This window comes from Callorhinus ursinus, unplaced genomic scaffold, assembly GCF_003265705.2.
Source record: "Callorhinus ursinus isolate GAN/ISIS: 27379988/994484 unplaced genomic scaffold, GSC_fseal_2.0 scaffold14, whole genome shotgun sequence".
Lineage (NCBI taxonomy): Eukaryota > Metazoa > Chordata > Mammalia > Carnivora > Otariidae > Callorhinus > Callorhinus ursinus.
Genome location: NW_027397076.1, coordinates 24,365,318 through 24,388,391, shown reverse-complemented (window position 1 = coordinate 24,388,391; position 23,074 = coordinate 24,365,318). Strand labels below are relative to the sequence as shown.

Below are 23,074 nucleotides of genomic sequence, written 5' to 3'. Positions count from 1 at the left end.
AGAGGAATCAGATTGACTGACGGGGATTTCATGATTATATGGTTACTCATATTCAACTCAGTGCTGTCAATTTCACAGAAAAATGATGTGGTCTGCACAAATTTCAAATCATTGTCATTGCCTAGAAGTCAGATTCCTGTCTTAAATACTTGGAACAATGGGAATGCTAATTGAGTGTTGACTTTTCAAATGAAATTTAAGCTATAGAAAGACAGATTCCAAGAATGCATTACAGATTCCTTAAAAGGCGTGATTGGGGTAGGAGGTGGGGCGGATAACACTGAGTGTGAAATCAAATTCATTGATAGTTTATAAAATAGTTATAAAATGTTTTAGTACAGTAAGCTTTCGAGGCAGTATATGTTTTATTGTTTACATCCTGTTTCATATCTCCTGATCACAGTGTTCCTTTTTCCAAAAAAGAGTGGTAAGAAATCAAAAGGGGAAAACAGGCATGGCAAAATATGCAATGACGTGGTGCTGGGAAGGTCAATGTGCCCTTGCTCTCTGGGTTTGTCTTTACAACTCTGCAGCACCCAGATGGCTCCTGCATGCTCTGTTGGTCTGATTATAACTCTTGCATCAAGTGAAATAGCATGAATTCAGAATTTAATACATGTTTCCTCAATAATTATGGCCTTGATTAGTGAAGCCAGTGTTTCAGTTCCAAAGGACACTTTCTTTCCTTCTCCACATGTTTATTCATTTAATTTCAGGAGATCAACTAAAATGCAGAAATGATAATCCTTCTCTTTGATATGATAGGGGAATCTACAATGCTTGCCCTTGGTATGTGGTTGTCATTTTGCTCATAATTAATGTAAGATTCAAAACAAACAGGGACAACGTGAGAAAACTGAAGGACATTTAAAAACAAATGACTTAGATTTTTAGTAAGAGAAGAAATGGAAAATATATTTAGAATTTCCATTAAAATATTGCTAAACATAACTAGGTACCAAGTACATTTACTAGAGTTCTTGATTAAATGCAATATCGGTTGTATTTAAAAATATAGTTTGCGTATTTAAAAACAAAAAAAAGAAAAACTTAATGTTTTAATTCTGTGAATTTTGCATTGTTATACCTGTTAGTAGTATCAACCTAGCCCTTTTGAGGGCATTATTTTAGTTTTTAATGTGTAAACTCTGTCCCCTCCCCTTCAAAAGGGTTTGTGTGTTTGTGTGTCTGTTGCGTGTCCCATTAGAGTAGACTGCATAAATACATGCTTATATACTGTAGTCAGATTACACTAAGATTATACATGAATGATTTGAGTGTATTTCCATAACTTTTATGAAATGGCAAACTCCAAATTACATAGAATTTTTATTCTTATTTGAAGTGAGGCAAAAATTTGCCAGTTTCCGTGTTCCATTGAGTGTAGTTTGTTTCTTCTTAAGATCTCACGACATTGTATCTAATAGTAGAAAACAACTGCTGCTTACTCATATTCGTTGTCTAATAGTATAAAAACAAGTGCTGCTTACTCTGAATAACCACTGGGTGTTTGGCTAATCCTCTCGTGCAGGGGTGCTAAGGCTGCTGTGGAAACGTCATAGGACTGGAGCCTTTAGATTTAGATTTAAGTTGCTGTGACCTTGGATAAATTACTGAACGTCTTGAACATCAGTTACATGGTCTGTAAAATAGGAATATAATATTTGCCTCGCAGGGTTGTTAGGTATGAAGATAGTAAATGTACACTTTTCCGCCCAGTTCTGTTCCTGTAGAAAGACCATCATGGTCATCAGCGTTTTACTGCGTTTCCACAACATTTCAATGGTAGTGAACTTTGTATGTGTCATTTTGCAGAGCAACTCAGTGTAGTTGTGGCTTTTCTCATAGGATGCAGGATTAAATGTCAATCAAGAAATGGAGTGTTTTCGATCCCATTCACCACTGCTGACGATGTAAAGAATATGGAGAAACAAAATTCTTTTGCAAGGATAATTCTTCTGAACAACACAATTTGATAATTTATCTTTTGTTTAATTGATTGAAAACAAGTGTGTTGAAGTCATTCCTTAATGTTTCTTCGCTGTTAATATCTTCCCATCCACTCCTACTTTTATAGCCTGGTTTTTCCCCTTCAGGCTCAGGATGGTGCTGTTGCTTATGTATCTGGAAATGGAGGGCAGCCGGGCTTTCCTGTTCTCCTCACACCCAACACCCTGTTGCCTATATATTTCCTTTAGCCAGGTTTATAGTAAGGAAGATTGGTTCAGTAGCTGCAATAGCTTGCAGCATTCAAGTCTCATTCTCTGAAGAAAGGGGAAGCACGGTTATCACCTTAAGGTGAATGTTAATCTCGTTCTTCCCCAAACCTGGCAGGCAGTATTGTTGCAGTTGATTCCAGAATCTGTTACAACAAACCCTTTCAGGGAAACATTGAGGCTGTTTCTTTTTTCTTGCTGTTGTTGTTCATTTGTTTATTTCCCCACCTCTTAGGGAGGTAATAGAGAGCAAAAGTTTTGTTTTTTAGAGCAATATTGTTTCTGGCTACCAAAAAGTTTTATAAAGTATTTTGGATGCCAGGGCGTCTGGGTGGCTGTGTGTTAGGCTTCTGCCTTTGGCTCAGGTCATGATCCTGGGGTCCTGGGGATCGCATCAGGCTCCCTGCTCAGCCGGGGAGGGGGGCGTGGGGGGTCGGTTTCTCCCTCTGTCTCTCCCCCTCTGCCCATCCCTGGCTTGTGCTCTCTCTTTCTCACTCACTCTTTCTCTGTACTAAATAAATAAAATCTTAAAAAAATATATTTTGGATGCCTTAATAAATCAGACCAAATTATTTTTACAGAAACCTAAATCCCCATAACTTTGGCTTGCCGAGACAAGTCTATAATAAGTAGAATTGGCTTTGATTTTAGGAAATCCAGTATTTACAAATCTGCTCTTAATTGACAGATGATAACGGGGTTTGGGTGGGGGATGGAGACTGTTTAAAGAATTTAGGATTCATTTCATCCTGGGTTTCCTTTGAATAGTCCAACCTGGGATGATGATCATCCTCTGGTGGGGAGACTGTTTTAAACCAGAGATTGTAGCACAAAACTGGAAGCGACTGATTCAGAATCTTTTGGTCTGCTTGCTTTTTGTTTTTGAGGCATTGACAGGGACCTGGTGGAGAGGTAGCAGGAGGAAAAACTACTTTTTAAATGCCCTCCCTCTGATTTTGATGAAAAGCCACGTTTGGGATCCACTGATGTGTCCATTGAGAATCTCATACCCCCATACAATATTATTGAACAACATAAACTTCTTATAAAAACTTAAGGCTTTGTGGCTAGAGAGAGGTATTGGAAACTATCTACATGCCACCCCCTCTCTTTTCACAAATGTGTGGCACAGGCTTGTTTGAGAACAGAGCCTCCTCCCCCGGGTCTGATGCTGTCTCACTGTATACTTGGCCTCCTTGCCTTCAGTTCTTAGAAAACTTACTATGGAAGTCATTTTCTATTTGTCAGTTGAGACTACAGACTTTGAAGAGACCTGTGTGCCCAATCCCTTCAGTTCATCACTAATTAGATTCTGCCCTTTTTATTTTAGCCTAGGTTCTCTGTGCTCTGTTAATAATTCTAGAGTACCTTTTGAAATGGAGTGTTTTGTTTTGTTGTTTCCCTCCTCCCAGGCCCCTTTTCCAGCCCGCCCCACCCCCGCCCCATCCCCAACTACCTTCAGTTAAGTGCTTAAGTATTTGCATGCTATCAACCTAGGTCTCTAGCTTGATTTAAGCCTGCATTCAAATGGAATATTTACTTTTGTAGCTACCAGAAACTTAACACAAAGAGACTAAAAACACAGTGCGTTTTTCTTCCTAATTTGGTTAATTGCCTTTACTAACAGCGTGTTACTGTTTGAAGTAGGTTACCCCTCAGTAGAGGGATCTTGTCTTGGATGATGTGGAGCCTGAGTTTGGTCTAGAAGTAGAGAATTAAAACAATACATTGGGGCGGCTCTTTGTTGCTAGTCTCTTCCTCTTCTCCAAGTCACCCTGCACGAACTCAGGAGCAGGCGGAATTTCAGGCATCAGCAGTAGACAGATCAGCTGGGTATGTTGTTATTTACCCTGGTACTTATTCCAAGACTGTGGTGGGATTTTAAAAATGCCACCGGTAATGTCTTAAAAGATGTTCAGAGTTCCTTTTGACTATACAGTGTGAGTTTAGTGTCTCACTGTTGGGTGAATATTGGAATCAGTGACAACCGTAATGTCAGAAGTGAGGATAACTCCAAAATGAATGTATTTCAGAAATAAAATGGCAAGAAAAGAGAAAATGTGGAGGTGCCAATTGAAAAATGGGCTGGCTGAGCGACAGAAGGGCTGAATTTAAGTTGTCAAAGCAGCAGCCTGAAGTTTCTGGTGTGGGGACAGGATGATTTGTAGTCTCTGATTCTCCTGCATCCTGCAGTATCATCTTCTCCAGGGCTGGGCTGACTTCCGTATTGTTCAAAGAGGAAAAGAAATAACCCATTTGAAATCATTAGCTTTCATTTGCATATACACAGAGCTGGTGGTAATAATGGTAACGACCACCATTTATCAGGGCTTACTGTGTGCTAGCAAAGTGCCTTCTGTGCATTATTTTGTTCATTCTATGAGAGTAGGTATTATTAATCTCATTTACAGTTAAGGAAGTTGAAGCTTATAGAAGTGAAGTAATTTTGCCCAAGGAGTCACAGATAGTATGTAAGTGGAGTAGGAATTTCATTCCAAATGTCTGACACCAAGGTGGATGGTCTTCCCATAATACTGTTTTTATACAAGTGTAGCTGAAGTGGAAGACCCAAAGAGTATTATGAAAGAAACAACCATTCTCCTATTACTTGGCCCTGGGACCAATGCTGCTTACTTACAATAGCTTTAAACACAAAATATCTTATCTTCCATATGCAACAGTTGGTGTATGGGTGCTAAAAATACATAGATGGGTAATATATTATCCCAGCCCCTAGGAAGTACATGTATACAATGATCATATCACTCTGCTTCGAGTGCTAATAGAATTCCATGGGAAGTGCCAGAGAAGCACATGTGTCTGGCAAATTAATTCAGCCTGGTTAAGGAAGAGCCTTGAGAGAGTGACAGAGAAGTCATGACATTAAATAGCTCAGCTCATCCAGGATTTTAGTTTGTTTTGTTTTTAAAAATTTTTATACGTTAAAATCATTTGATGCTTGTGCATTTCATTTAGGTTCAGAGTCAACTTACAAAATTTGCTAGATGCTTTTTAATTTTTTTAATTTTTTGATAAATAGGTACATGTCTTCTAATAGGAGGTGCCATTCTAGATGTTGAGAACAAAGTAGTGAAAACAGGCAAAACTCCTCCGGCTCTCTTGTAATTTACATTTGTTTTCTAACTTAGCTGTCCCCGTTACCCTGTGGGGTCACTCTTTGTACTCCATTTTACAAGAAGTTGAATGAACTCCCCCGAATTGATCAGCATGCCATGAGACTGGATTTCAAAGGCAATGCTAATTCTAAATCCAGATCATTTCCAGTGCAGTCCATTGTCTCACAGTTGAGTTCCCTCAAGTAAAAAGTGGTCTAATTATTTAAGGTATTAGATGAACAGTACTGATTGTGTGTGTGCGTACGCGTGCGTGTGTGTATAGTTGGTTTGGAAACCTCCTTGAGACCAAGGACTGGATCCTTTTATGCCTTTGCATTTCCTTATCCCAGAGATCTTGACATTGAGACCTTGGTATTTGGAGCTTGATCCTCAACATCACATTGGGCTGCAAGGGCATATCACGTCTGCCATGGTTTTGCCCTACATCGAACAGATTTAAGAGAGACACACATCGTACATATTTATGCCCTTCGACATTGAACTGGTTTGGATTTGCTTCTGAAACTCCTATCAACTTTTGCTACCTGCTCGGAAATGCGTGGTGTTTCTCAAAAGCATGCAAAAAAGAATTATTTGGAATCAGTTTACATTGAAGTATTTGGTTTGGCTCTGAATTTCATGTTGTCGCATCATTGCTAATCAACCATATTAACTTATTTATGTCCCCAGGACAGGCAGTGCATTTCTAATGGCTCTATAAGGGAAAAGATGAGTCTGTGCCATAGAGGTTGTTTTTTAATTCAGATAAAAACTCTTTTTCCTGCAAATTTCATTAAAAATAGAAAACATTTTAGATTAACTAACAGTGTGATGCCAAGGATTCCTGTGTGTCTTAGTGGGTCCTAAGGCTGTGCAGGATGTCAGGTCTTGTTTGATGTAGATAGACTAAGACTATTTTTAGAATTTGAGCTTGCTTCTATTTATATAAAAAAAGGACTACAAGTTCCGTGATTCAGTACCTAAAATGCCTGAGGCCAGATGTGATTCTGACATTTTTTTTTAATTATTCAAAAGTAATAGGGTGTGTAAATTCTGTATTATGTAACACGGCAGCATTTTGAATTAAGAAACGTTTAGCATTTCTGAAGGGAAATACATGAATATTTACAATAAATGGAATAGATAAAGACTATCAATAACCTCATGTCAACTTAAATCAGGACTTTTGGTTTTTTTTTTTTTCAATTTTAATTTTGTATTGTTGTGTTAATCACCATACATTACATCATTAGTTTTGGATGTAGTGTTCCATGATTCATTGTTTGTGGGGAGTTTTGTTTCTTTTTAACAGTTTTACTGAGATATAATTCACGTATCATAAAATTGAACCACTTAAAGTGTTCAGTTTATTGTTTTTTGAGTATGTTCACCGAGTTTCTGCAACTATTACTGTATTTTTAATTACATATTTTGAAATTAAGGATAAGGGACTTTAGACCTGTAGTTACTGTTCTGTTTTTTAAAGATGTAGGTTTTATTTTTTACTTTTCAAGTTTAAGACGATCTGTAGAAAAAAGCTGTGACCTTAAACCATGTCGGTCAGTAAGCCTGGTTAAAGTCTTACTGAGACTCCTGAATGTTTTCACTGTGTCTTTAATATTGTTTGAACGTCTTATTTACTGTTTAACAAATTGGCAATGAAGTTTGGGTAATCGAGGTATCTTCTTCGGGGTTATGTTTGGGTCACACTGCTTATTTTGTTTTTTTAAAACAATGATAAATCATTGGCTCCTACATAAATGCAGTTTTCTGGAGTAAGAATCTGATGTCAGAATGCTTGGATCCTTTTTTTTAGAAGTATGATGAATCATGGGCCCCTACATAAATGTAATTTTCTGGAGTAAGAATCTGATATATATATTTTTTAAAGATTTTATTTATTTATTTGTGAGAGAGAGAATGAGAGACAGAGAGCACGAGAGGGAAGAGGGTCAGAGGGAGAAGCAGAGCCCCTGCTGAGCAGGGAGCCCGATGTGGGACTCGATCCCAGGACTCCAGGGATCATGACCTGAGCCGAAGGCAGTCGCTTAACCAACTGAGCCACCCAGGCGCCCAAGAATCTGATATATTTGATTGCTTTGTTGGCTGTGTGTTTGGTACATGCAACCCTTGATTCTTGAATGAAGAACAGTGGTTTGCAGTGGAAATAGGAATCTGGATACTTCTTATTCTTTTCCGTATCTTTGCCTCTCAGTGTGTTACACATGTCCTGACACACGCAGAAGTAGTTAGGTTGTGTTTAAATACATATAATTGACTTGTTTTTAGCTTTGACCAGGAGTTTTATCAAAGTGTAAAGGTGCTTGTCAAATCTAGAATAAAACCAATTTCCATTCCCTTACCTTTTTGGAAAAAAAAAAAAAGAAAATGTATTTTTAGACAAACTAAACACATTTAAAAGATGGAACTGAATTTGGAGTATATATTTTTTTACGCCTTTAACGTAATGGCTATCCTAAAATATGTCCCAGCTTGCTTCCTAGAGGCGAATTCACTTCTGAGCAATTTTAAAAGAGCAATAACATAAACTTAACTATGGGAGAATGATTTTATAAAAATTTAATATGCCATTAAGACATTTGCTGATTTACATCAGATTTATATAAAGGTTGTTTGAACCTACACCTTTACATCCAGCTGGTAGCCTTTTTCTAAGTTAATTACACGAAAGCTTCTGAAAAATGTTAGACATTTGAGAGAAGTTGTGATTTCAGAGATAAAGGGAACATGCTGTGAAAAGTATGGCTGTATGGCATAATGACATAAATCCTGCGGTTCTAATCAGGAGGCCTGGGTTCTCACACAGTTTCTGCCAGTAGCTAGTTGTGTAATTGTGGACAAGTCATTTAGCCTCTCCAGTGGTTTTTTCCCTAATATGGGAGTTTTGGGGGATGCTTCAAGAAGCAAATTATATCATACTATGTTTAATCATAATTTAAAAAAATAATCTTATTGCTAAATTAAAAAAAATTTTTGATAGCTTTCTTTGTCTTTGAAGTAATCTGACTGGAAAGATGGATTAATTGTGCTTATACATTCCCATGAACAAAAGATTAGATCCCAAAGTGCTTATAATAATGGTTTTCAAAGGCCAAGTACTCACTGCAAACTGAAGTGGGCTATGTGTTTTATTTCAATTTACAGAAGAATCTGCCTATTATTCATATACATCCATATCTCCCTTTTATCATGAGGGTATATATTTATCTTTTTCATGATCTTATAAACTTAAAAACAGTTAACACTTGATTTTCTGAAATGGATTCTCTCAGAAGTAAAGCATTCTTTTTAAATTTTTTGTTCTAGTCTGCATCATTATTTCCTTATGTCATTTTACATTAACTGTGCTATCAGTTTATCCATATTAGAAATGGACTCTGATCCTGTTTTCTATGGAAGAAAAATAGCATTTTCCTTAAATACCAAAATGAATTTGCCATTCTCCCAAGGGAAATTTTAAAAAAAGGAGAACAAAAAGAAATAATATTATAAAGCGTCAAACTATGATCTGGACTGAGAACTCATCAGACTTTATCTGGGTGGCAAACATTCAGTATAAAGGGCAAGGTAGTTCATTTTTTCTGCTTTGCAGGCCATGTAGACTCTCTGACAGCTATTCAACTCTGTGGGCCTACTGCAAACAAATGGGTGTGGCTGTGTTCTAATAAAACTATCTAAAATCAGGCAGGCACCAGATTTGGCTCACAGGCTATAGTTTGCTGACTCTTATCTAGTAACTTAGTTGATAAACCCATGTATATTACATCATACAGGCTCTCCAAAGAGATTAAGTCAAGGACAATGTATTTATAGTAGGGTGAATCATTCAATGTCATAGAGGTTGCATGTATTTTACAAAGGGCTTTTACATTCATTTTTATTTTTGAAGAGAAGTTGTGATTTCAGAGATAAGGGGAACATGCTATGAACTTCTGTCAAGACGATATTAACCTTCTTCTTTTACAGTCGAGGAAGCCTAGAGTTGTACTGTTTGCCCAAGGTTACCCTGAGAGCACAAGATTTTACTCTTATTTCCCTGCTTTATATTTTATCAGAGTACTAGTGAACTCATTGAGAAGTTATCTCCAGTCTTGCTTTGTGTTCAACTCGGCTATCCTGTACCCTAGAATTTTGAAAGTAATTCGATTTCAGATTTAACACTATGACTATTCTCTGGATACCGAATTCATTCAAAATAATCATACAAAGTAAATTTTGGTAACAATTCCCCCCTAAAGGAAGCCCAAGTAAGCAGAAGGTGGTTTCCAAGAATAACCAGCTCTAGAAGTTCATTGCAGCTGTAAAAATATATCTTCAGTTGAAATTTAGCTTGTAATATAAGGGTACTTGAATTTTGCTTTTTCCTCATCTTCTTTGATTTTTTTTTTGCAAGTGATTTAGATAGATATATTGAGGATATTTATTGATTGCTCTTAATTCAAAGGCCAAGCCCTTTTATCATGAAGAAGAGCTGCCACTGGAAAAAAGTTGAAAAGTAAATACCAGTTTAATAATTTTTTTGTTGGCCTAGAGTTGTTGGTGGAGTGGTGATGTGTTTCTTACTGTGTTTACCGCCTGAGTAGGTATGAAGTGATTGGCTTTGGCAGTGTTTTTTCTTTTTCTTTTTTTTTTTTTTTTTAATATCTTGGTCATCAGTGCATTGGTGGTTGTGGCATAGTTCAGTTGGGGGGTAGCAGAAAGTTTGACAGTGTTATACTATTTACTATGTTACAGCTCCTTGAAAATCGGCCATTTTGCTCTGTCTGAATGAGCATTTAGGGCAGTCACACATCATTAGAATTATTGGTTCAGAATTTTAAAAATCCAGGATGAAGTAAAATCTGCAAGTCACTGTAAATTTCACATATATTTTCCTTTTTATTCCCCCAGACTCACCAAGCCAAAATCTCAAATCATGAATGTTTTGTAAATACATTCTATAATAAGTATTGTTTAATTGTTCCTTTTTAGTGCAACTTTAATTTGGCTCTTTTCCAAGTTATTTCATTCTTTTTTACAATGATTTGTAATATTTTCTTCCCCTTCTTTTTTTTTTTAAGATTTTATTTATTTATTTGTCAGAGAGCGAACACAAGCAAGGGGAGCAGCAGAGGGAGAAGCAGGCTCCCCACTGAGGAAGGAACCCGATGTGGGACTCGATTCCAGGACCCTGGGATCATGACCTGAGCCAAAGGCAGACGCTTATCCACTGAGCCACCCAGGCGTCCCTTTTCTCCCCCTTCTTAATTAGGCAGCCGGTTGCATGAAGAAATATGCTTGCTGCTTTAATACCAACATGGCGGGAGGATTCTGATTTTACCTCTTTGTACCTCCATACATCTCAAATACAGGATTTTTGAAGATGATATGAGTGTGAATACATAGAAATCTCTTGAGTACCCAGCACATAGTAAGTGCTCATTAATGTGAGCCATTTTTATTTTTTACCTATTTTAAAATGGTCCTTTTCTCTGCAAATAGACTAATTTAAAAATATGTGCCATACAGATCATCTGGTTGTTCCCGTTACTATTTCCTTTAGAAGTCAGAGTTCATTAGAGGAATTAGAGTAAATGTGAATGCTCTGATTCTGTTATGTAATATTGCAAGGATATTAGTTCATTTTTATATGCATCAATCATTAAATTTTATTCTTCACTACAACACTAAACTATGAAGTGGTTGTCTTTTTAACAGGGATATTTAGAAATGAGATAAAAATTGTTTCCTCCCTGGGACTACAGGGTCTATGCAGTGGAAGTATGCAATTATGTAGAAGTTACTCAAATCCCACAGTAGCATCCTTCTGAAGGAACTGACGTTTCAAGAATATCCTAGCTCTCATATCCTCATCTCTTACATTTGTCTGGTGGTACATTGTTTACAAATCTGTGTTAACCTCAGATCACCTCCTAAAGACCTTAGCAAGTATTTTAAAGACTCTTCATTAAGGGCTAAGGATGACCAGAGGTTATTACATAATTGGATTACTTGCATCTTGTTAAAGAGAGCTTGCAAGTCTAATCATTCAAAGTCTTGTCTTCCTGATTCCTTTTCTCCCTTCCTCTTTCTCTTTGTGTCTCCATCCCCTCTTTCCCGTCTCTTCTTTATAAGATACTGTATTCTTCTCCTCCTCTTCATCAGTTAAAAATAGCCCTAAGGATGAGGAACTTGACTGGGCTTCATAGGGCAGGTATATTTAAAACACACTTGAAATGTTTTCTACAGTCTGGGACAGGCTTTATTTGCCACAGGGGCTTTAAATGCTTTCCCATTGTTTTAACTCCCAAATCAGTGTAATACCTACCGGGGGTGGGCGGGGTGGGGGGGGGGAATCAAATTGTTGGAGAAACTACGGACACCAGCACAAATATGTATGTCAGAGAAATGGGTGCTGTAGCATCACCTAACCATGTAGACTTCAAAAAGTCCCAGGGTGAAGGGATTTTTCTATATATTGTCTTATGTAGGTACATAGACTAGAGAGAACAGATTGGACTATTTGCTCACCTTACAAGATTCTGGTGTAACTAAAACTGCCCTTACAGGCTGCTTTCCTGCTCCCTTCTGGACTACTGTCTTTTGTTCATTCATTCCATCATTTGCTCAGTCATTCATGAATTCATTCATCCATTTGGTAGTAAGTGTTCTGTGGCGGGTGCTGACGGAGTTGCTGCGGATAATATACTTCATGACTAAAACAAATTCCTGCCGTCTGGGGGCTTGTGTTTGTGTAGGAAAGCCATGAGAGTCATTTCTGAAGAGTGTGAGAATTATTAAGATTATTTATGCGTAGTGTCACTTTGGGCCTTAACAACTTCAGACTTGACCTTTACAATATATGATTTCTTTCATATGGTGTAAGACTGGACTGCTCTGAGGAGGCAGAGATTGATGTAGCCAAGAGAAGTCAGGGCAATCTTGTGGAAGAACTGGAGTTTAAGCTGGAGGTGAGGGAGAACATTTCAGATAATGACAACATTAGATCGATGAATATGATTTTGGTTCATATCTAGAATAATCATGAGACCGATATCACTGGGGGAATTTTGAAGTATCAAACAATAAAGGTATCAATAATACTTAGGGGATTTTGAAGTTTAGATAGTAAAGATGGGCCAGATTTTGGACAGCTTTGAATACTAGTCCAAGGACATTGGAGTCTAATTCTTGTTTTATTATTGCCCGTTATTGAGAATTATTGTAGATATTTGATGAAGAGTAGTGCCTAAAAGGATAAACAAAGGGATAAGGTACTAAACCATGAGCGCAAAGGAAGATGAAATTTCTGGTCCTGAATGGCACCAAATAGCTCTGTGTCCTCGGGGTACATGTTTAAGCTTTAAGGACGTCAGTTTCCTCATTGTAGAATGCACATTGAGGAGATGATTTCTAAAGTCAGGGATTTTACAAGTAGAAATTGCTGACCTCTAGATCTCTCTAGCATTTACCCATCTGTGGCTTTACGAACTTTTCTTGTAGAAGTTCATGGTCTTTATTGTCAGATGCCACCTTAAGGTTGAGGGACCTGGCTGGCGAAGAACTCGAGATGGTGGTTACAAAGTGGATACTGTGTGGTTTGGGGTGGGTTAGGGGCACAAAACCCCGGTCTTAGAATAAAAAAAAAATTAGCTTTGAGTTCTAGTTCTTCTCCTTAGCAATGGGATTCTGAGCAACATGCTTCACATCTCGGAGTCTCATTGTCCTTTTGTAAAGTACTGATTCACATAGTTTGCAAACATCAGAGGGTTTTAGAAAGAACGACTTGAGATAATATAAACATTGTAAAATGTTTAATAAACATTCATAACTAGTGTTACTACTACTATTACATGACTTCCCCCACATTCCATAGTTGAATAAAATGACAAAAGAGAATGGTGTTTTCTAGGCAACTACTACTCTCTTCACTAGAAGCCAAGACCCCATCTGGGAGGTATAAAATGACATAACAGGTGTTGGAATTCATTAGGCAATTATACACGCTTCTCTCTTTCCTCATAATACCTGGTCTCTCATGGAAAAATACAATGGAGCTTAATTTGTACTCACGTTAGCATATCATTCGGATGACCTGCATTTGTTTAGATTGTTGAAGCAACAAGGCATGTGGGTTGATTGGAGATATGGTGCAGAATAGAACAAAAGTGGATTTATTATGAAATATGAGCCGCCCTATAAAATTTCTGGAGTGTTTAGTTTAGGAGTTATTATGGAACCTATTCAAGAATGGAATTTCCTGGTATTACTTAAAAGGGAATGCTTGAGCTATAGAGACTAAATAAAGAATAGCACATCCTGTCATTTTTATTTTCTTGTTATCAAAACTTATAGCACAATGTTAAGATATTTCATCTTCAGGTTTTATTAGTGTTTGACTTGCCTACGGCATGAGCTGCGTGAGTTTTCTGCCCTTCTGAGTATTGCTGGTGGTGACTGCTATATTGAGGTGGGGAATGGGGTACAGCATGAGAGGCCAGGGATAACCAGTGCATTTGAACAAGAGTGGAGTGAGTAGGGAGCAAGGAGTCAGAACCTTCCAGTCAGGTATTTTAACCAGTCCCTTTCACTTCCCTTTGCTTAGTCCAGACTGACTGAGTGCCAGTCATGTACCCATTAAAAACTTATTGCTTGTCTCCCAGAAGGGTTCTCAGGGCAGGAGCCAGTCCAAAAAAAAAAAAAGATTGACAGTTAAGTCCGAGAGCGTCCACTAAACCACAACTGTTAAAGCAGACAGAATTCCCATTAGACGAATGCTTTTTGGACCTAATCCAATGATAATAATCTATTAAAACAAGTTGTCTAATCTTATGAGTTAATTTGAAAAGAGAAGTGGATGCAGGGTGATTTGCAAAATGTTTGCACGTGTAAGTTCAACTTATTTAATTTTAAATAATTAGGGCATGGCAGTGATTAGTGCTAATTGGAGCTATGTCGGGCTGAAAGAATTACCCAAATATGTTTTGAAGACTCATGAGAGATTTTTGCAGTAAATGTGTTTAACTATAGGGTTTTGTTGTTTGTTTTTTGTTTTTTAGAGTGATAATGTTAAAAATCAAAGATACACATCTTAATGAAAAAAATACCAGATTTTTGCCCTGTCTGAAATGATCTGAAAACTAATATTTTAATGATAGCTACAAAGGCTGGACATGCTCAAGAAGGAAGATTAATGGGGAGAGTTTTAATGGCCCTCAATATAGTATTTAATAAATGCAGAATTCTTTTTTTTAACTAACTTGAAGCAGGATCAAACTTTTGCGTTGTATTGAAGCCTTATTTGAGTGGAGAACAAATGCTGCTATGATTATACGGGTTTCACAGTTTTCACATTCCTCTCTGTTTCAGAATCTCCTTGTGAAGTTGCCTCTGACCTTACTGAACACCTCCATTCCCAGGTAGCTTTTTAAAAGTTAGCAAATGATTAAAATTTAATTCCAAATCTCGTAATAAAAGAAGGAAAGAAAAAAAAATGTGTAGGTTACATTTACACAAAGATTTCATCTGTCTAGGTTGGTAGCCACCACCACGAGTTTCCCGAAAGCGCTTTTGCCAAGTTGCTTCTGGCAAGAAGAGACTCTTGGAGAGGGTACCAGAACAGTTCTGAACTGAAAAACTTTAGTATTTTTGTTTGTTCCCAAACATCTGGCTCATGGCCACTTGGCAGCCATATCAATCGTTTCTCTGTCTGCATAACATGAAACATGCAACTAGCTTATTATTCCTAAAGTAGGTATAATTTGAGGGTCACTCTTTTGATGATTAATTCCAGCAAATAAAGGTATGCATTTTAAAAATGCTTATTTGGGGGTACAAATGTTAATTGATGCTCATAGAAAAGTTATCCCATTTATAATAAATATTGCCATCTAGGTTTACTATTTTGCTTTTCAAAAAGAAATTCACTTCCAGAGTAATAAGATGCAGAGGTATGAAAGATGGCTCTTCTTTTCAGGAAAACTAAAACTATGTTTTTCGACTTTTCCCACAGCACCCTTGCCTAGACTCAATTTTTGTTTTTAAAGTATTTTCAGATAACTAGCTCTTGGTTACTGCTGATAGCACTAGTTTGCTGCTCCTTACATCTCTTCCTATGTTAAAGGGAATGAACCAAACAGCACCCAACAAAGATTTGGAAGTGGAGTTGTTTTTTTCTGTAATGAATTCTAGTAACCATAACTCCCTTTACTGCTCTGATGTACTTGAAAATTTGGCACGGCTGTTCGTTTATTCTTTTTTTCTTTTAGGAGAAATAGGGGGAGAATAGGTAATGACCCCTTTGCTTGCTCAGTAAACCCAGAATATTCTACCCAACTGATCTTGTGAGGATTCCTGTTCTGTTTGAGTCTGCTCTGAATGACTAATAATTACAGTGCCTAAATAGGTGCCACAGTGTTGTCTGGAAATTTCTGAATTGTAATTACCCGATAGTGAATTACAAAATTCAGTTACAGAATCACAAAATTGATGGATGTTTTCTCAAGTGAAAATTTTCTTTCAAAACATTCATTACTTGGCCTCAGTATCCCAATCAAAAAAAAAAAAAACAACAAGTGTTATTTTACAAATCAGTGCGGCATTTTGAGAGTAAGGAAAAAAAATCTACCTGCAAAATATATAAAGGGCTATATTTTTATCTGAGAAAAAGAAAATAATCATTTGTCCATTTGACATTGAATTTACCATGTATTTAGCAGAAGACACGTTTGTAATTATAGGGGGGATCATATTCTCACTGAAAAACATGAAGCATTGAAATTATGTGTATTAATGAACACCTGCCTATGAGATGTATGTATTAAGTTGTTTGTCTAGGTGAAGTCTTCCTTTTCTTATCAGTGTCTGTTGTATGTTCGTAGGAAAGTCCTGCACTCATTAAATAGCTGCCTATTTATGAGATCTTTGAGAGAAGAGGGCTATGTCTTGGCCTCCCCACTGAGTGAAGTCTCATTATAATTTGTCTCTTTAGGTTTCCAAAATGCTGGGCTCACAGGCTTACCTCATTAATGAGACTGGAACACATCTCATAATGGCTGGTTTGTCGCACTAAAGCCACACAGAGTTAAAAGAATGTTGCAGTTTAATCCATTGGCGCAGGAAATGCATTTGCAATGCAGTTGCCCACTTGAGGAGAGATGGATAGAAAAGAGTTCCTTTTCCAAATTCAATTAATTTTGAGCTCTTTTATTTTGATTCTCCCCCATTAGGTGTATTCTTAAGAGTGCAGGGAAAGGAATCTAATAAAAACCTAAAGTGGTTTGATAGTCAAAAAGAGGTGTCTTCTTTTGTGTAGAGTATTTTTTGTGTCTGAGGTCACAAAAGGATATTTTCTTCACATATTTTCTTCATAAAGCCTTGATTGTTTCATGGCTAACCCGATTTGACCATAGTGCACTGCCTGGTGGGAAGTGTTAAACCTCTTATTTTAAGCTAAACAAGATTACTCTGAAGGCTGGCGTTCAGGGGCTTGCTTTTAGTGTAATGGGTTAGGGGCTGTGGCACACCCCTTACAGTTCCAGTAATTGAACTCTTTGGGTACTTCAGTCCCTAATAGTTAGCTCTAGAAGGAGCCTGCCATGAGTATGCAAGAAATTGCTAACTGCTTGATTTCCCCATGTTAGCTTAATGAGGAAGAATGGGTCACCATGCCAACAAAACAACCATAGCAATGGGTTTAGAAACATCCTTCCCTTGCTGTTTGATTCTCATTTGGGGGTTTCTAGTACACTATAGTTGCTATAGAGTGTCAGACAAAACCCAAACGGGATTTGAAATCAATATGTTATCTCTCATATAAAATACGTGTAAGTTACTGTGGTCCTTTAACCTGAATTCTGGTTCATTCTCTTGTTCCATCTTTTTAGATTCAATTTGAAGGCGGTTAAAATGTTAGTATGCACTTAACGTTGATGTTAATTTTCATTTGGTATTTCCTGGCCCACAGCTTTTATTAAAGCCCATCTAATTTCATTTGGTTTCTAAAAGCTCTTATTCTAGTTACAACCATTCTTTGAATAGCCTGTTTTTTAGAACAGTTTCAGGATTACAGAAAATTTGAGTAGAACCATGTTCCCAAATAGGTCACCCTCAGTTCTGCCTGTTTACTCACCTTGCACATCAGTACAGTATGTATGTTACAGTCAATTAACCAGTGCTGATACATTATTATTAACTAACGTTCATACTTTACTCAGATTTCCTTCATTTTTACCTAATGTCCCTTTTCTGTTCCAGGATGACATCTAGGATAGCACATTACATTATTTGTCATATCTCCTTAGGCTCCTCTTGGCTGTGACAGTTGCTCAGACTTTGTTTTTGATAACCTTGACAGTTTTGAGGATTCCTAGTAAGATATTTTGTAAAACATTCTCCACTGGAATTTGCCTGATATTTTTCTCGTGATTAAACTGGGTTTATGGGTTTTGAGAGGAAGAACACAGGTCAAGTGACATTTTTATCACATATTATTAAGGGATTAAGGGTACATGCTGTCAACATGACTTACCACTGTTAAGGATGACCCTAATCACCTCGTGGAGATGGTGTGTTTCAGGTTTATCTATTGTAAAGTTACTCCCTCCCACATCCCTCCTGTCTCTCTGGAAGAAGGCACTATGCACAGCCTGTATTTATGGAATGAGAAGTTATGCTCCCTCTCCTTGAAGGTGGAGTATATATATAAATTATTTGACATTCTTCTGCAAGGGAGATTTGTCTCTTCTCCTTTGTCTGTCTGTCTGTCTGTCGTATCATTTATTTCTCAGTATGGATTCATGGATGTTTATTTTATACCTTAGTTTATAATTCAGGACTATCTATTTGGTTGCTCAAATTGTACCAGCTTTGGCCATTGGGAGCTTTTTAAGCAGGCTCCTGCGTGCCGTAGAAACGTTGACATATCTTTGCGCGTGCGCGCACACACACACACACACACACACACACACACACACACACACACACACGGCTTCTGGCACAATCAGATGTACCAGCTCATCTTGTATGTTTCCTGCCTCCGTTTTAAAATCAGTCCATTTCTCCAAGGAACCTTGGTTCCTTTTATTGGAAAATTGTATTAGAAATCAAGGTAACACCATTTAAGGAATAAATAAAACAAATTTCTAAATAAAATTAAGAAGAATCTCTTTCAAGTATGATTAAATGAAAGAATAGATGGTCATCTTAGGTTTCTTTATGTTACATTTTTATTTTATTTTATTTTATTTTATTTTTAAGATTTTGTTTATTTATTTGACAGAGAGAGACACAGCGAGAGAGGGAACACAAGCAGGGGGAATGGGAGAGGGAGAAGCAGGCTTCTCGCGGAGCAGGGAGCCAGACGTGGGGCTCGATCTCAGGACCCTGGGATCACGACCCGAGCCGAAGGTAGACGCCCAACGACTGAGCCACCCAGGCGCCCCTATGTTACATTTTTAAAATATTCTAAAAAAATGTCCATTTTTTACCAGAGTTAGCTAGTATCATATGTATGAAAAAAGACTAGGAGGAATTTCAAATAGGCTAACAGTTTTGATTATAACTGAAATAAGAAAAACTGTTGCCTCTGGTGACCTTTTACTACCAAATCAAACCAGTTATGTTTGGTTTTAAATTTTGGATAAATGCCATGTCATTCATTATATCAGATTACATGAAATATGCTTTGACACTTTTTGGATTTTTTTATAATCATACTGTCCCTAATGACAACCTTGTTTGGTAAATTATAATCTGGCCTAAAAAAAAGTCTTAAGTGTTCATCAGTGGGTTTCAATCTATAACTGATTTATTGAGCTGTTATATGTTTATCTGGATATGTACAAAATCTTTTTGATGGATGTTTGAAATCAGTGGAAAGCATTATGCTGTGGTATAGAGTTAGCTTGAATAAGTGAAAGAACTCCTTCTAATCTAAAGTGCTGAATAACTCACTAACATACTTTTTTTTATGCCCTTAATCTTTAAATTCTTTCCTCACAAAGACTGGATACACCCACCTATTGAACCTCTTTATATCTTTTGAAACACTAAACATTAAAATTCTTTTATTTTGTTTATTTTGTTGCTACAGGAAAAAAAGTTTCTAATCTTGTATAGAGGGTAATTATTAATAAGGAAACCCATTTTTTTCTTTGAAGGGAAAGAGATACCCTGACAACTTGATGATGGCAAAACTTCAATAAATCCTATGAATATGTTCTAGAAACAATTTCTTTTTTTTTAATTTACCAATTTCTGTTTATTTGATAAAGTTATGGAAGATTAGCTTTTAGCAGTCTTTTTTTTTACATTTTTTAAAAATTTTATTATGTTAATCACCGTACATTACATCATTAGTTTTTGATGTAGTGTTCCATGATTCATTGTTTGCGTATAACACCCAGTGCTCCATTCAGTATGTGCCCTCTTTAATACCCATCACCAGGCTAACCCATCCCCCCACCCCCCTCCCCTCTAAAACCCTCAGTTTCTCAGAGTCCATAGTCTCTCATGGTTCATCTCCCCCTCCGATTTGCCCCCTTCATTTTTCCTTTCCTACTATCTTTTTTTTTTTTTAACATGTAATGTATTATTTGTTTCAGAGGTACAGGTCTGTGATTCAACAGTCTTACACAATTCACAGCACATACCTTCCCCAATGTCTATCACCCAGTCTATCACCCCATCTCTCCCACCCCCCCACCACTCCAGCAACCCTCAGTTTGTTTCCTGAGATTAAGTATTCCTCATATCAGTGAAATCATATGATACATGTCTTTCTCTGATTGACTTATATCGCTCAGCATAATACCCTCCAGTTCCATCCACGTCATTGCAAATGGCAAGAGTTCATTCCTTTTGATGGTTTCATAATATTCCATTGTGTGTGTGTGTGTGTGTATGTGTTTGGGTGTGTGTGTGTGTGTGTGTGTGTGTGTGTGTGTGTATACACCACATCTTCTTTATCCATTCATCTATCGATGGACATCTTGGCTCTTTCCATAGTTTGGCTATTGTGGACATTGCTGCTATAAACATCGGGGTGCACATACCCCTTTGGATCACTACATTTGTATCTTTGGGGTAAATAGCCAGTAGTGCAATTGCTGGGTCGTCGGGTAGCTCTATTTTCAACTTTTTGAGGAAACTCCATACTGTTTTCTAGAGTGGCTGCACCAGCTTGCATTCCCACCAACAGTGTAGGAGGGTTCCCCTTTCTCCGCATCCCCGCCAACATCTAGAAACAATTTCTAATTAAACTTTTAACCGTACATTCCTTCTTGTCACATATTCAGAAATGTTGGAAATATATGCTTTTATATTCCTGTTTTGAGGTGTGTCTCCAATGAGAACTATTTTAGGAAGAGGGGCAGCTAGGAGAAATCCTATATTATTGATACAAGGAAAGCTTATGACTTCAATGATGAATAATGGATACAAAATAAAGGACGATAGATTTTTTGTTATGTCTGGAGAGCCTTTTCTCTCAGTTATTCTTAAAACTTTCAGATGCTGAATTTTATCTCCTTTATTATTACAACTCTACTATCATTGCCAAGGGCTTAATTTGGAATTAAATGAGCCTTATGCTTAAGTAATTTATTTTCATTAGTTTGCCAAAAAGCAAGTCTCATGATGGTTTTAATACTCTAAGGCAGAATGTTTACATTTTTCTTTCATTGAGTATAAAATATTCCTTTTCAGTTTCCTTTCTGTCCCAGAGAATCTTGAGATCAGAAGGCAATATTGAAGCTGCCACCATGAAGGGCAGTTTTCCTTGAATAGTAGAGAGGGAAGCTGTTATAATTGATTTTTGCTCTTCTCTTTTGCTATTTCTTTAGGCAAAGACTCTCAGAGAAGAAAATAATGCTCTACAGGGCTTCTGTGAAGGCATCACCACTAGTTAATATGACAGGTTCTTCTCATCAGATTTGCCTTCATATTTCAGGTGATGCGTGGAAAAGATTTTGATGTTTTATAGTAAATTTCATATTATTTGCTCATTATAGCTATGTTCTTTTATTCTATTAGTGTGTCCAAAGACTCGAGATAAAATTGTCAACCATGAACTTGATATCCTTAGTTGATTTTCATTCTATGATTTCCTATATCTGACAGTTCCAGAAAAATCCCTCTAAAATTTTGTCGTTAGGAATATGTATATTTATGGATATTCAGTAACATGGAAACTGAAGCAAATTTCCCTTTTAATGTTAAAGAACAACTTTTTGAAAAGATGAAGACCACATTTGAACTTTTAGAAAAATTAGACTTTCATAAAGCTGATTTATATGATTTTATAAATAACTAGTGAATTAAAACATGAAGGAACCCTGTCCATTTAGTAATTGACACGAAATGTATCTGATAAGAATTCTTCGGGATGCAATCATTTTCCCATTTTTAATTCTACTTTTGGAATGAAGTTGTAGTCAGGAAAATGTTCCTCCAGAACATGTTACTGCCTTCATGTATACTTCTCATGGAGAGGTTTGGAGTTAGGCAGAAAATGTTGTGATATAAAGGTGACAAGGCCAAGTTTCTGTATATGATGACAATCAAGCTGGCTTTGGAGTTGTGCAATATTATTTCATTTGCTCCTTTGTGTGGAGGATGGGGAGTGAGGATTTACCATAATAGGATTTAAAATGGGTGGGGGGTGCCTGGGTGTCTCAGTTGGTTAAGCGCCCAACTCTTGATTTCAGCTCAGGTCATGATTTCAGGGTCATGAGATTGAGCCCCGCCTTGGGGACCTGGCTCTGCAGGGAATCTGCTGGAGATTCTCTCTCTCTGCCCCCCTCTGCCCCTCCTGTTCATGCACCTGTACTCTCACTCTCTCAGATAAATAAATAAATCTTTAATAAAAAATGTGGGAGATAATGACAGGTAAAAAAATTGACTTTTGGTTTGAGGGTCAGAGTTTAAGAATCATTTTCAAATGCCTACAAACGTTAGGCTCCGTAGTAATCTCTGAGAATTCAAAGATGTACCATTTGTTATATCCCAGATCTAAAAGAGCATTTTTAGGTAATATTATCATAATTTTGTATCCCAGCCGAGGTGCATTGTATTTTTACCTAATTTTCTTGTATATTTAACAGATTTTCTAGCAAAATTAAGGTAAGGATTACAAAAAATAATTGTAGATAGATTGAATTGGGACATGGAAAAGTATTTTTTAATATCGAGAAACTTAATTATAAAAGAATAGCTACAGTAAATATTAAATATGGAAAAGTATATGAACTAATGGATACTTATCTATCCATAACCAGAATTTGGATTTGTTACCATTATTTGTATATATATTTGTTTCAAAAAAATTATTTCAACCTAAGACATGTAAGTTTAGACATAAAAGGTTATCAAACCTTTTTGGGGGTTTTTTTGATACATCTTTTATATCAATGGCAACCACTCATAAATTTGAAGCCATCTTTGTCTCTTCAACTATCCATCCAGCTCCCTTCTGTGCCCTGCCCCAGCAATTTCACGTCATCTGATGTTTGGTGTAACTGTTTCTAGACTTGGCGGGGGGGGGGGGGGGAGGATGATTTTACAAATATATGTATGCATTTGTGAAAAATATATGGGATTTTTTTTTTTCCTGAATGGCCTGTATGATTTTATAATACGCATATCTTGCAACCTGAGTTTTTATGAGTCATGTTACTATCTAATGATTTGGTTCATTTGCATTAATTGCTATATAGTATTTTTCATGTTGGTGTGTATGTATGC

The 23,074-nt window shown here is 36.9% G+C and overlaps 1 protein-coding gene across 2 annotated transcripts in view; it reads left to right on the top strand.

Moving 5' to 3' along the window:
- TMTC2 (transmembrane O-mannosyltransferase targeting cadherins 2) overlaps positions 1-23,074 on the top strand; it is a 391,310-nt gene that overhangs the window by 156,294 nt on the left and 211,942 nt on the right. The window contains exon 1 of one of the 2 annotated variants that reach the window (XM_073900582.1): positions 14,702-14,751. The exons of the other annotated variant lie outside the window; for it this stretch is intronic. The gene's annotated coding sequence lies outside the window, so the exon portion shown is untranslated. Of the gene's footprint in view, positions 1-14,701; positions 14,752-23,074 lie in introns of those variants that run through there. 2 annotated transcript variants of the gene reach the window in all.